General features: G+C 40.7%; 1 protein-coding gene across 4 annotated transcripts in view; it reads right to left on the reverse strand.

Annotated features, from left to right (window-relative positions):
* nbl1 (NBL1, DAN family BMP antagonist) overlaps positions 1–15,828 on the reverse strand; it is a 38,124-nt gene that overhangs the window by 8,938 nt on the left and 13,358 nt on the right. The window contains exons 2-3 of one of the 4 annotated variants that reach the window (XM_048615003.1): positions 2,226–2,468; positions 23–124 (exon numbers count right to left, since the gene is read on the reverse strand). The exons of 2 other annotated variants lie outside the window; for them this stretch is intronic. The gene's annotated coding sequence lies outside the window, so the exon portion shown is untranslated. The remainder of the gene's footprint in view (positions 1–22; positions 125–2,225; positions 2,469–15,828) is intronic. One more of the 4 variants, XM_048615002.1, reaches the window with a different exon arrangement.

Consider the following 15,828-nt stretch of genomic DNA (forward strand, 5'->3'; position numbering starts at 1 on the left):
GGGAGAATAGTACAGGACTCACCCAATCTAGTTGATTAGCTCCTATCAGCAGGCTCCATTATCAGCAATGGTATAAATAAGGAAGCTGCACCTTCCAGAAACTGCAGTGGGAAGCTATTTCAGGCTATTTGCCCAAAACACAAGAATAAATCATGAAATTGAATAATAATGCTTTACAAAAGATATGTGAACCATGGATAAACTTCCTTATTTAGACAGACAGTTATAAAATGCCACCTCCAATGCCAAATGCATAATGTAATATTATTCCCATGGAAATAACATAATAGGTTTTACAGATTGGGCTGCCCTGTTAGAATTGGCAGGAGGTTTAAAAGCTCTGCAATTAAATTTCATCACACAGAGAAACTTTATGTTTACTTAACTGGACTGGCATCGATAGAGGACCTTAACTCTCACAGGGTGAACGTTCGCTGTCTACCAGTCACAGCTACATTTCTCATCAGCCAAATACAGCAAAGGAGTGTGGAGTTTATAAAACTTTCCAAAAAGGCCACGGTAATCAAAGTCAGAGCTTCAGTTATTAAACAGTCAACAAGCAAGTTACAAAACATACAACATAGCATCAACCATGCCATGCAAAATATCACAGAGCCCTGGAATTTCTATCCCATGGTATGTTTCCTTTTAATAAACCAGCCCCTATACTTTCCTTAGAAACATAGTGTCTGCTACATATCAAATTCACCTATTTCCTTCTTTGTAAGTTCTCTGCCAGAAGACAATCTGACTCCGTACCATGACTCCACCATGGGCAGGGTAAGGAGCCAGGTCCCAAATTCACCCCAGCTGGAATAACAATTGAATACAATGCCACCCACACCAATCTGATCCACATCAGCCACCCAGCCAACTAATCCACCAGTCCGCACAGAATCCAAGTTGCTGGGCAATGTATACTTTCACTGGCATGTTGTAGCCTGGAACTATGGATATTGATGGTAGAGTCTCCAAGTTCTTCCCAGCACAGGGCTGACCGGGAATCTCTTCGACTCTTACTGCCTTCATCAGCACAAGACAGTAAAAAAAACAACACAAATTGGGTCACTAATACAAACACAAAATACTGTGGGAAATCTTAAATAAAAATTTAAAAAATGCTGGAAATACTCAGTTGACCAGGTAGCAACTGTGGAAAGAGAAAAAAAAAGTTAGCATTTTAATATCAGAGATTCTGATGGGAGATCATTGATCTGAAATGTTAACTGTGTTTCTTTCTTCTATAACACCAATGGGATGCTGGGCTGTATTAAACCTGCCCCAAAGAACCATGTTGAAGCCACATAGCACTCTTGGGATCATGCACTCAGATGGCGTGTGGGGTTCTGGTTGCTGAAATAATAGCTCGGAGAGGCATTGCAACGATTTATGAGGTTGATCAATGGTATCAGAAGGATAAGCTGGGTGGAATGATTTTATAAGCTAGAGCTGTTCACTCTCAGAAGCTTGGAGAGGTCAGAATGCAAGATATTTAATGCAATAGAGAAAATGAACACAAAGGAGTACTATCATGTACATCAAACAGCAGAACAAAATGAGACTGCATCAAGAGACAACACGTGGGTAAGGCCAAAAAGCTAGACCTACTTACAAAACATTTGAGTGCTGTAACGAAGAGATGCTGTGCTGGTGTTCTGGAAACTTGAGATCAGATGGGTTCTACTAATATTGTGATTTCACAGGCACCAACTACCACTCTGACATCTCATCCAAAGAACAATGTTAATTTTTGAGCCTAAAGAAGAAGCATTCAAACTCTGCCACTTGGATCACTGTCCACCCTTCAACGTCACTGGCACATTGGGCTTGTAATATGCACCATATACCAAATCTATAGCAGAAGCATCCTGTTGATTTCTTACCACTAATAGCAGGAGCACTGATGCTAATTGCAGCACCATTATTGAGTTTCCCTTTCAGTCCCCCCAGCTAATGTAGTATGTATGAAAATATGGTCTCTTCAAATCTGTACTAATTCAGGTGGTATCTTTACCCATCTTGTCATCATACTCCTGCCTCCTGTGATTTCAGCAACTGTTTAGATCCTAGTTCTCATAGTCTATAGTCATTGGAAGATTTAACTCCAGTAGACTATGTTTGTGTCTAAGGATCCATGTGGTCTTATCCCAGCAAACACTTCTCCATGATGAACCTAAATGCCAACATACCGAACTGCCCAAAAAAATAAGACTTCGATGACTTACTGAAGAAGGGTCCCGACTTGAAACGTCAACTTTCCTGCTCCTCTGACGCTGCCTGGCCTGCTGTGCTCCTCCAGCTCCACACTGTGTTATATCTGACTCCAGCATCAGCAGTTCTTACTCTCTCAGAATTTGATGTCTAGTCTTGTCCATTGGTATTTTACTCTGCCCATCAATACCCCACACAGTGAATGGGCTATAGACCAGACAGAAGCAGGGAACACTTCTGTTTAAAGTTTAAATTACCTGGTAACCGAAAGTAAACATGTATTATTTTTAAAAATAGAAACAGAATCAGGCTTTTTGGCACTTCAGGCTGCCCTACCATTTCATAAGATGATGGCTGTCTCACTACAGATTGAAACAGGTCATCACAGTTTAGGAAGGGTGTGAAAACAGAGGATTTGATGTAGATAAGATTTACAGGATGGTTCTGGCGATGAGAGACTTTTTTACATTGATGGATTGGTAAAGCTGGGGCTGTTCTCTCTAGGGAAGAGAATGTGCTCAAAATTTTGTAGGGCCTGAATGGAATCAACAGGCAGACATTGTTCCCTTTGGCAGATGGGTCAAGAACCAGAGGATTCTGATTTAAGACATTTGGCAAAAGAACCAAATGTGACACAAGGAAAAGCCTTTTTTTGTAATGAGTGGTTGGGATCTGGAATACATTGCCTTAGTTTTGAGTTAAGGCAGATTCAATTGTAGCTTTTAAAAAGGAATTGGATAATTATTAGCAGAGAAAAACGTTGCAGGCTGTGAGGAAAAGACAGGGAACAGTAGAACATTCTGAGTAGGTTGACAGAGAGCCAATACAGACTTGATGGGATGAATGGCCTTAGTGTGTACAATAACCATTCTATGACTCTATAACTGAGTTATTTTATTCTGACAGATTCAGGCTAGTAGTTGATTGCTGTACACGGCTATTGCTCATTTAAAAATGCATTTCCTTTGATTATTTTGGCTTGTTTTGAAAGGTTATATAAACTCTAAGCTCTATCTAATCAACTTGGCTTGATGGAGGCAGCAGATTTGGCTACAAGACACAAGTCTGAACTTTCCAGTTGTGTGGCAACATTTTTTTTCAGAAACATGTTTTTTTCTCACAAGGGAAATTCCTTTCTCAAAGTCTTAGAAGGGATCCTGTGTTTGTGTGTGTTATCTGTGTATTTGTATCTGTATATGTATGTCTGTATGAATGTATCTGTTTGTGTATTGTGTATCTGTGTTTGTGTATCTGTGTGTATATATGTGTGTAGTATCTGCATATGTGTGTCTATGCGTATCTGTGCGTATGTATCTGCTTGTGTATCTATGTATCTGTGTTTGTGAGTCTCTGTGTGTCTATGTATCTTTAAATGTTTATCTGTGTGCATTTGTTTTTGTGTATTTGTGCGTATATTAGTGTGTGTATGTATCTATATGTGTGTGCCTGTGTGTATCTTTATGTGTGTATATATCTGTATGTGTATATCTATGTGTGTTGCATGTATCTCTGTATATGTATCTGTACGTCTGTGTCTGTGTGTATCTGTATGTATCTGAGCGTGTGTCAGCAAATCTGATAAAGAGCTTGACCATTATAAGTGAGGAAGTGGAAGGACGTCGTTTCTGTAATTTTTCAGCTTAATCTGCTGCTAACACACCAACAGTGAAAGTTGACCTTTAGCCAGAGACAAGATAAGACTTGCAAAATGTCAGGGTTTGTGAATAAAGAAGCACTTAAACATTTCTGCTCATTAAACTGCTTTAATACTCATTCTAGTTTTATTTCCTGATCTCTCAAATACTGGCCAACACAACCCAATCAGAACAGTTGATAGGCAGCAAGTAAGCTGCACCACATCCTCCACCAATACCGCTGTCTGCATAGATAAAAGGAGTTTGTCTGAAATCTCCCTTTGCTCCTCTGTCCTCCTTATGCCTTAGCAACATTACAGATTAGGAAAAGCCTGAAGGGTCTAGGCCCGAAACATCAGCCTTCCTGCTCCTCTGATGCTGCTTGGCCTGCTGTGTTCATCCAGCTCTACACCTTGTTATCTCAGATTGTCCAGCATCTGCAGTTCCTACTATCTTAGGAAAAGCCAATACAGACTATGTACAATCTAGCCTATTATGGTTTCCATGATTGTTCATTCCATTTTCAGACAGAATGTTCTACATAAATATAGTACTTACTAAATCTGAGGACAAAAAAAAATAAGTATTCCCCTATCCTCAGAGTCTTCTCCACAGGTGACCTGAAAAGCAGACTTTACAGTTATAAAGAAATTTGAGAGAATAGATGTGGAGATGTTTCCACTTGTTGGGAAATCCAAAACTAGGGGCCAAAAAATAAATGATCATCATATATGAATCTGAAAGGATTGAAGAGAAACTTCTTGTCTCAGACAATGGTGAGTACTTTTCACTCACTGTCATATGGAGTTAATGAAAGTGAATAGGAAGTATGCATTTAAGGATATAAAATAGAAGTAGGAGGAGGTCATTCAGTAGCTTGGTCTGTTATTCAGTAAAATCATGGCTACCCTTTACCTCTACTCCACCTTCCTACATTAAACCCATATCCCCTGATAAGAAGATTGAAGAACAAACTGGATAAGTACAAGAGAAAATAGAGAGATAGATGTGAGATGGTGAGAGGCCCATATGGAACATAAAACATCATTGACCCATTGGGCTGAATGGTCTCATTGTGCTGTAAATTTAATGTATATTCTGCTCTGCTGGCCTTACACAATCATTTCCACCCCCCACAAAAAGAAATGGAGCAATTAATATTTTTGGAATCGATTATATCCTCATGATATTCCAAGATTTGTCCTAGATGTCTCTCAATTTTTTCTAATGGGTCACATTTGTCTTTCCTCTGTAGATTCATCATATGCCTTAAAATACTGGGTCATCTGAGCTTGGCATTTGTAACATCACAGAGGAGCACCCACTCCATATCTGCAGCTACACACAATACACTCTCTCCTATGTTCACCTCAGGTCTAATTAGAAAGGACCTTGCTCACAATCTTTCAAAAGGCAACATGTTGCACTGTGTCATTTAATGACCTTTGGACTGGTCTTTTAAAAGGGCTAACTCCCTCATTATTTCATACTCCACAAACAATGATAGAGCTCTAGACAAGTACCACTTCATTAATATTAATATGTATTACTCAATACACACAGTGCCAGCCTGTGAGCAGAGTCAATGCAGACAATACTTAACTCCAAGTATGGTATTCATGCACACTGCCTTCAACTGTGAATGGAATCCATATAGAAGAGAACGTTGAATGGAATATACGTTATATTTGCAACTCCTCCCAACAGACACTTTTACTTGAATAATATATTTAATATCCTTGAAGGAAGGAAATCTGCTATCTTTACCTGGTCTGTCATACATGTGATCTCAGGCCCACAGTGATGCGATTAACCTTTAACTACCCTCCAAAATGGCTTCGAGAACTAGTCCATTCAAGGGCACGTAGGGATGGGCAACAAATGCCAGCCTGACCAACGATACTTGCACACCAAACAAGGATTACCATACAAGGTTTGTTAAAATCATACAAGATACAGAAAGAGAGAGACTTGGTATGATTTCTATCTCATAGAGATAACATTTGAATTAAAATGCAGGTGGTGAATTTACCATCTCATTCTATGTTATGCCATCATTTTTCCTGTGGCCATCTGGTGGGTAGCGAAGGTGCCTGCCCTGCATTTTGTGAATGCCTCATTAATCTGAGTAAAACAGGATCCTGTGGCACACATAGGACCCTGTGGCCACTTTAATTACCGATCAGGCAAGGCGCCCAGTGTGGACAATTTAATGAACGAAACCTGGCAGTGGAGCAGGATGCCTAAAAAGCATTAGAATTATTGCTTTGAGACAGGATGGAGGGCTACACCTCTAAAATGAACCATATTGGCCACTGGAACTGCAGGTCCTCTTTCTCCATGTTCACAATCATCTCCCCAACCACCCCCCAACTCCACACTGACCTATCCTTTTCCAGGATTGTGTATGATCTGCCCAATATTGTACTGCAATGCCAGATTGCATTATGCCACCATTCAGATATGGACTTTACTACTTATATGTTAATGAGACTCAGCCCTTCAAATGAACGGGGCTTTTGCTGGCATGAACATGCAGTTATGCACTGGCAGTCAACCACCTAATAATTAAAATCCACAGCATTGGCCTCACCCATGGCATCTCAAATGCTGCATTAGGAATCCTTTGCGAGCATGTTAATTCATTCAGTGGCAACTCTGACAAAGGGCGAAGGGTGCTGACATTCTGCAGCAGGAGAACAGTCACTTGCGTCAGCCCATTTATCCAACAATTTCAATTTGAAGCAACAATCCAAAAATAATCTGGTTATGTAACCAAACCAGCCGGCTGGGAGTTCTGAAGTAGATTGAGGTGTGGATCATGAATGGATTTACTGGTGGGAAGACTCAAGGATCTGGATGGCCTTGTTCTGTTCCTATGAGTTGGGAAATAAAGCATTATTTGAAAACCCAACAAATTACTTTGGGAGACAATAAACAGGAGCCGATCCACCTCCTGCAGAATCAGTTACCTGCAGGTCTAACTCATCAGCTTACTTAATAAACCAGCCATTTTATCTTTTGTTTCTTCTAAGCTTCAAATAGTTCATCCAGCAGAGACCCTGTCCCTGCTATAGTCTCCCTGTGTTGCAATCAAGGTATTTACTGTCTTCTACATATTTTCCAGGGATCTCAATACTGAGGAATCCTTCTCTTTCCTTCATTGTCCCTTCCTCATGCCATTCATAGACTTTGCAAACTCCACCTGGGAATCAGCTAATACTGCTTTCTGATGATGCTTGACCCCTCTTTTTTCCAATCTTGATAAACGTCCTGCACTATAATTTTTAACTGTTCATCCAGGTTTGCTAATGATGAGTGTTGGTTCCAGTTTGTCACAGCGTTGGAACAGAACTTAAATCCTGCAGTACATCGTAGGAAAAAAGTCATCAATTTACTTGCTTAGTTACAATCAATTAAAGCATTTCTGCAAATGGGACTAAGTTTGTCCCTCAGATAACCCATATCATAAATCATTAATGTTCTAGCAGGGATTCTCTTCACAAGTTTATACTGAAGGGCTGGAAACTGGTCATGTGATTGCCCCCTCAGTCAGGAAACAGGGCAGGGACTGAAACATGGAATGGATCAAAGAGTAAAGATGAAAATACGTGGTGAGAAATGGGAAAGCCCCTTTGGAGATTGGCTATAGAATCACAGTCATGATTTGAGATTACAAAAATCAGACGCTATGCAAATCTTGGGACAAGGAATGAAGGGTTTTGTGAATCATCACAGCCTACTGTTATTTACATCCTTGCAATGCCTGGAGACAAACAGCATTCATAGAAAAAGCTTAGCTTCAAAGAGCATGAGAAGGTTCCGAAAGGTACCAGACTTTTAGCAAATGCCAACCTCTGTCACAGGGCTCTGTTATCTACCAGTTGTTGACTGCCGAAATGCCACGACATGAATGTACAAATATCTCACCCACATTCCAAACTGCAATTGCCTCCTTTCTCATGCACCATTATGAGCTGATTAATGGGTCACTCCCCACCCAGCAGCAACAGATTGAGATTCACAGAACATTCAAACATCAGAGGATGTTGTTCAAATTATTCCAATCCATTTGGAGGACATCTGGTATAAACTATGATCTTCAACTGACATGAAAATGTTCATATTTGAATTTGGAGAATGGGTTGGAAAGACACAAAGAGAAGAAAATAAAAAAGCACATTGAAAGAGGAGATATTGAAAATGTTGTCTCTGGGCATTCTGATTTGCTCTATAATATGGGTCCAGTGATGTGTGTGAACAATAATTGAGACAGTTAGAATGATCAATACTGAGAGAGAGACAGTACAGATTGATCAGTACTCAGAGTGAAACAGTACAGAGCTAACATGTCAGGCCGAAATCCAAGTGGAGATGGGAAAGATCAAGCTCAGTGTCTGATGTTCACATTGAAATTTACCAAAAATCCAAACTAAAGCAAAGTTGAATACTTCCATATTGTAAATTAAAGGAAACTGACTTTGATTATTTTAAATAAGCAAACTTGCAGAATCTAGTTTACACATGTTGAAATAGCTGACTTGAAAACACGCTGTATGAGCCAAATCCATGATGACTATGAGCCAATATCTCATCCACATTCCAAATTGCAATTGCCTCCTTTCTCATGCACCATTTTGAGCTGATTAATGGGTCACTCCCCACCCAGCAGCAACAGATTGAGATTCACAGCACATTCAAACATCAGAGGCTGTTGATCAAATTATTCCAATCCATTTGGAGGATTTTACTGGACATTTAGTATAAACTGTGATCTTCAACTGACATGAAAATATCCATCTTTGAGTTTGGAGAATGGGTTAGAAAGACACAAAGAAAAGAAAATAAAAAAGCACATTGAAAGAGGAGATATTAAAAATGTTGACTCTAGGTATTCTGATTTGCTTTGTAATATGGGTCCAGTGATATGTGTGAACAATAAGTAAGACAGTTAGAATGATCAATACTGAGAGTGAGACAGTACAGACTGTTCAATGTTGAGAGTGAGACAGTACAGACTGATCAGTACTGAGAGTGAGACAGTACAGACTTTTCAATGCTGAGAGTGAGACAGTACAGATTGATCAATACTGAGAGTGAGAGAGCACAGATTGATCAGTACTGACAGTGAGAGAGTACAGTCTGTTTAGTGCTGAGAGTGAGACAGTACAGACTGTTCAATGTTGAGAGTGAGACAGTACGGACTGATCAGTACTGAGTCAGTACAGACTGTTCAATGCTGAGAGTGAGACAGTACAGACTGATCAGTACTAAGAGTGAGACAGTGCAGACTGATTAATATTGAGAGTGAGACAGTACAGATTGACCAATACTGAGAGTGAAACAGTACAGAGCTAACACGTTAGGCAGAAATCCAAGTGGAGATGGGAAAGGTCAAGCCTCAGTGTCTGATGTTCCCATTGAAATTTACCAAAAATCCAAACTGAAGCAAAGTTGAATACTTCCATATTGTAAATTAAAGGAAACTGACTTTGATTATTTTAAATAAGCAAACTTGCAGTATCTAGTTTAGACATGTTGAAATAGCTGACTTGAAAACACACTGTACGAGCCAAATCCATGATGACTATGGGCCAATAATTATTCATGTCCTGGACTTGCACTGATTGAGGTTAAAACAGTCAAACTTTCCAAACAATCTCCATGCACGTTGCGGCTTTAGAAAAGAAAGGCATTTCCAGACAGTAGTGTGTCCACTCAGATAAATTCCTATATTTGGGAAGATTGCAGTGCCTGGAGAGCCATGAGAAATATTCAGCGTCTCCAGTGTCCCTGGCTGTCCTCAAGTTACCGATTCTGAACCTGGTGCAGCAGTTCTTGCTGAGGGTTGCTTGCTATTTGCAGCTTGGCGCTGTATGTGAACGTCCCTTGTTTCATGTCCCGGGGCACACTACAGTTCAATTAGTTCCTTACTGCCCGAGTCTCCGAGTGCGGCCTGACCCTAGAACGCTGGTTAAATCAATGTTTTGCAAACAGGTATTAGACGAACACCAACTAAAAACCCAGAACTGGATTATGGCAGCGGAACAATATCAGACTGTGTAATCAGAACCATTTACCAGTCTGCAAGATCCTGACCTGATTCATTTTGTTAACAGTTTTGTGCATTTTGTTTGCTGGTTATTAATATTTCATTTCCTCGTCTGCATATTTTACCTTCAGTTAAGTTTCTGTCCGTTGCAAAATCAAATTAAAGCAAAATGTGTCCTTCTGCAACATTGTATTTTGTGTATTTGCATTTAATATTTCAAGTACAAGATTGTTTTAATCGAAACGACTTGATTCAAACCCATGCACACTGGGGACAAGCCTCAAAGCGTACGCTGTCAAACTTGGTTCCAGCACTGAGTGTGACCTGGTTCTACCCTAATTAAACTGCAGTTGTTTCATCCAAGCCTGTACAGCACTACATCCAAACATGCCGAAAGAGGAGGATCTTCGCTGGAGGTGCTCCCTGAGTCCAAGTCCAACCGGCAACCACATGTCAGTTGGATCTCCGGGAGTTGTGTCTCCAATGCAGCAATTAAACTCTCCACCCACTTCGAAGCCGGGTCAGTGATACCAGCGCCCCCACTGATAAACCTGTCATCTGAGTCAGATATTACCATCTGACTGCCCCAGTTTCTTTTTGGTGTTAAGGGGTCGATTAAGGCCGGGATACACCGAGCAGCCACCGAGCTGGATCGAGTCACCCACTTGGGGACATGACTCATACACAAATCGAGCAGTTTGCTCGGAGGCCAGAATTTGGGAGAGTTTGGGCGCGCAGCTACTCACAAGCAGCTCAGCTCTGCGTTTTAGGCCCAGTTTCACATACAAAACGAGGGTTTGTTCTTCTCTCTCCCTCCCTTTACATCTACATTTTCTATCTTCCCTGTATGCAGTGTAGCAATCCTTCAAATTACAACCTTAGAGCCTTGGCAAAATTGTACACTTTTAAAATATGTATTATTTGTGGGTTGTGGGCGTGTGGCTAACAATTGTTGCCCATCCCTACTTGCCCTTGAACTAAAATAAAACAAATAATTGCGGATGCTACAAATCCGAAACAAAAACAAATTGCTGGAGAAACTCAGCAGGTCTGGCAGCATCCGTGGTGAAAAAAGCAGAATTAATGTTTCGAGTCCAGTGACCATTTTTCAGTTTGCCCTTGAACTGAATGGCTTGCTCGGCCTTTTCAAAATGAACTACATTAGCTTGGAGTCACATGTAGGCCAAACCAGGTAAGGATGACAAATTTCCTTCACTAAAGGCATGAGTGAACCAGGTAGGTTTTCACAAGGATAGTTTTCATAGCCAACATTAAGTTCCAGCCTAATAATTTAAATTAAATTCAATCAGTTGCCAGGTTGGGATTTGAACTCATACTGAACTGGCTGAAACAATAAACGGGTGGGGGTGGGTTTCTGTGTAGCATCACCATAAAGTGTTCTTCTACAGGAAAATGTATCACATTATTTCTTATAATCAGTGGAAACTGAACAAAAGGGGTGCTGACTAAATCACAGCCAAGGTTGGAGACAACTTGGATTTCTACTGAGTCTTTGACATGGTAAAACATCTCAAGGCATTTCACAGAGGACACACAAAATTTGACATCATTTCTAGGGAGTGGGGGTGATGGGTCATTAAAGAGGCTCTTTCCAAAGTAAACAGTGGTAAATGCCATATAGCAGTTCCAAAGTAGAGTCATATTGGAATCAAAACATTCACTCTGTTTCTGTCTCCACAGATGAAGCCAGAACTATTGATTTTTACTGGCATTTTGTTTTTTTATTTCAGACCTCCTCCATTGGCAGTATTTTATCTTTATTCCAGTAACCGATGCCATTCTGTCAGTCCACCCATCACAAGCCAACAGTCAACAACTTAATAATACATTTCTATAATTTCTTTCACATGGGAAGCATGTCAAGGTGCATAAACAGAATAGGATGCGATACTGTGCAGCTTTAGAAGAGTTAGGAGAGGTGATTAAAAGTTTTGTTGAAATGACAGGTTTTGAAAAGCAGGTCCTTAAAGCTGGAGAAAGCAGCGGAAGAACAGACAGGTTTAGAGAAAGAGTTGCTGAGAAAAGAGGCTGCTGAAGGCTTTAAAAAATATTCTTTCATGGGAGGTGGATGTCGCTGGTAGGATCAGCGTTTACTACCCATCTTAATTGCCCTTGAACTGAATGGCCTGTTAAGGCCATTTCAGAGGGCAGTTAGTCAACCACATTGCTGACAGTCTAGAGTCACATGTAGATCAGATCAGGTAAGGATGGCAGATTTCCTTGCTAGGGGACATTAGTGAACCAGATGGCTGTTTGTGACAATCAATGATAGCTTCATGGTCACTATTACTGAGACTAGATTTCAATTCTAGATTTATTATTTAATTATATTTAAAAGCCACCAGGTACCATTGCAGGATTTAAACCTGTGTCTCCAGAACATTAGCCTGGGACTCTGAATTAATAATCCAGTGATATTACTACTATACTGCCATTTCCCTGTGCTGCCTACACCCCACTGCTGATGCATAAGGGTCAGCTCAGCCGGGAAAAAAATGCATCATTCACAATGACTGTCCGCATGGTTTCTCTTTCCCCTGCTTTAAAGTGCATTGATGTCCCTCTGTTGGCATTTCTCCCCAAGCACTGTCTAAACACTTGGGTCAGTTTTTGTTGGGGGTGTGGGGGGAGGAGGCAGTTGTTTGAAAAGGTCCACCTGCTTTTCTCCTCACTCACTCCTGTGCAGCAAGACAGTAATCCACATTACCTCAATTCTCAGCAATCCTTCTCTGTGAAAAGGAGAGACACAAAGCTTCCAGCTTTGCCCTATGGCATTGGGGTTCAACATAAACAGTGAATACAAACCATTTCTTTTGAAATAACTAAGTTTAGCCTGATATGGATTGTTATTGGAGCACTTATTGTCAGTCATGTTATAATAAACTCTAGTCAAAGTTGTGTGTCAATACTTTCTCACCCTTTAGAAATAAATTTTAAATTGGATGGTGGTACAGAGTTTGTAGTGTCACAGTTAACATGTACAATCAGTACATCTTTAACACCGTCACCATAATTTTATTTCCTATATGTTTCACACTACCTTCACTTTAGAGGTTCAGTGCATTTTGTCCATGCCTGTTTATTGCATATGTATATATCCTACACTGAATACAACAGCTTTGCTGACTGACCCTTACTCTGCAGTAACCACCTGCTCAGAGCTAACGAAACCACTCAGTCCCCCAAGTTTGCAATGTTCTACAATTCACTTCAAACCTAGTCTTTGGTAAGTCTGGCACCATCTAATCACTGTCTCCTGACTTCTCACCTCTCCTGCTTTTTGCAAATGTGGTAATGCCCTGCACTGTGCACCTTCATCTCATTTCTCAGTGGGAATATTTAACATCCTGTGTAACAAGAATGCTAAGAAGGAAGGCCAGGAAAAGACAAGCTGGTCCATGAAGGCTATCCCATACAGTTATGACACTGTACACTACAAAACATACACTTCTCCCCCCAACAAGTAATGCCCTGGAAATGCTGGAGAAATAGGGAAAGAAATAAGCCCATTGGGGGGAACATAGGAACATTCCTTGTTTGGTGGTCTGACTTATTTTGGGAGATCATCCCAGCCCTCTTTAACGTGGTTTCTTTTTCAGAGCAGGAGTAGCTGCTCAATCTTTCATGTTCTTCAGCCAATGCAGACTTTTGGCCCTCAGAGTTAACACAAACCTCTGCTTGGTCCTACGAAGAAGTCCGGCAGGAAGAAAAGCATTAGGAGGCAGACAGAAAGTCAGTTAGTGACTCCACCTCCTCACAATTCAGAAAATCTAAAGGCTGCAGAGTTAAAACCATTGTCAAAAAAAGGGGGCAAAAGATGGAGGAGAATTGTTTTCACTCAGTGAGCTGTCCCAATCTTCAATGTTTTACTTGAAGACCGTGGTGAAAGTTACTTTAAGAGTTTTAAAATGGACTTGAACAGTTAGGTGCGAATGATTAACTTATGGTTATGGACAGAAAACAATGTGGTGGGGGTGAGTGCAAGAACAGCGGGCCAAATGGCTACTGTCCAAGCAACAACTTTTGTTGGGAAGGCAGTTTCCTAACTCCAAGTGTTTTGACTCATCCATCTTCTATCAAATGGAAAGGAAAGACTTCCTCACTCCTCCTGACACCTAGAAATAATGGTCGACAAGACTGAGTCCACAAGGAATGAGGCAGGGGCAGCTGCAAAGAAATTGCAGAGAACACTCAGGAGTTAAAGATCTCCAATGGGCTTGGCTGAGGCCGAAAGATCGTGGTACTAACAGAGTGGTTATCAAACAGTATTTCCTTGGGTCCAACATGGTGAATCATCTTTTCCACGTGTTACCCACTCCAGGTATTACTGTCAGGGACAAACTTGTCTTGAAACTGGTTCGAGCAAGTCAGAAGGTGGGCAATAAAATCAGAGGCCAGCAGAGGGCCTCAGTCAGGTTTCGGAGGAAATGTCTCGAAATGAGTCTCTCCAATGTGGTCGGTGAGGCCTCGGTAAAGCTGAGCTGCTTTCAGTTTTAACTTGATTTTATACAGGCCAGGCTTAGATATTAAACAATTCCGCTGTTTGAATTAATGCAAAAAAAACTTGATAATTTTTTAAAACAAAGTAAAAAACGGGAATTCGTAGAACAGGCTTCTAAAATTATAGTTCTGGCAATTTAGTAAAGTAGTAAAAAAGTGGATTTAAAAGCAGTAGAGAAAATGGTTCAAATATTGAGCTGCTTTGAGACTGCTTAGTTATTGATGTAAGAAAAAGCCGGGGAAACCGAAACCAGAATGGTATGTTCTAAGTAAACTGGTGAACCAGGATTATTTAAGATAATGATAAATTACTGGTTGGTAATTCATAACATTAAGAATCTAGTTCAAAAAAAAATCCTGGGTCTAAGGCGGCTCTTCCTGTTTAATGATTTGTTTTTTCAAAAATAAAAATTGAGGGTTGAGTTAGTAACCAAAAAGGTTAGAGGTTCCGGATAAATGTGAATGATTTTTAAACCCAATTTTTAAAATTCTGCACATTTCTTTCAAGGTGCTCACGAATATAAAAGGGAAAAAAAAAAGTTTTATGTTCATCCAACCCGATTGTTAAGGTACAGCTTGGATTTTGTCACATCTTGTCACTCCCTCTTCCAGTAAAACCCTGGTAAAGTAGTTAGGGGGAGAGGGAGCGGGAGGCGCACAGGCGACATGGTGGGGAAATGTAATCAGATTTTCATGTGGCTTCAGAATAGTTTGGTGTGGGGGAGGGAGGATAGATATCGCGGGGGGGGAACTGGGCCGAATTTAATCAGCATCCTCCAACTTGGGGTCGAGGTAGTAGGTAGTTCGGGGAACGGGGTGGGGTAGTTTTTTTTAAAAAAAAATAGCCAATGCGGAATCAGACCCTGCTGAAGACTGAGTGAAACATTTAGGAAGCATTCTATGAGTCAGAACAGCCCAGGGTCTCGGCCGGCATACAGCACTTTATAAAAATAAAAATTCCCTCAAGAGGGACCCGGGTTAAAAAGGAACCCAAATTAAACCCAGGATGAACGCTCACTGTATCCCGGGATCGTCGGGGAGCACATAATCGGAAGAATTGGTGAATCGGAGAACGTAATAATGAGCCAGAATTTTACGTTTGCAGAGGACAGGTCTAACCCCGAACTGGCGTTCTATCCCACTGACTAAATCTTCATCTTAATGTTTTACACGGAGAACTCGAGATTTCAAACATTAAAAAAAAGGCTTTGAAACGAAAAAATATCCCCAGTAACACAACGTTCCGCGGAAAGCAATTGCAGTCAATTAAAAAGTAAAGAAACGGGCTGGAAATTCAAATTGGCGGGCGCAAATTTCTTAATAAAAGCATTCAGCAGAGAAACTGACAGGGCTCCCGAGAAAGTGAAGCAGCTCGGAGCCTGAGTATTCACTGGGACTCTCCTGCAGGAC

This window comes from Rhincodon typus, chromosome 31, assembly GCF_021869965.1.
Source record: "Rhincodon typus isolate 14 chromosome 31, sRhiTyp1.1, whole genome shotgun sequence".
Lineage (NCBI taxonomy): Eukaryota > Metazoa > Chordata > Chondrichthyes > Orectolobiformes > Rhincodontidae > Rhincodon > Rhincodon typus.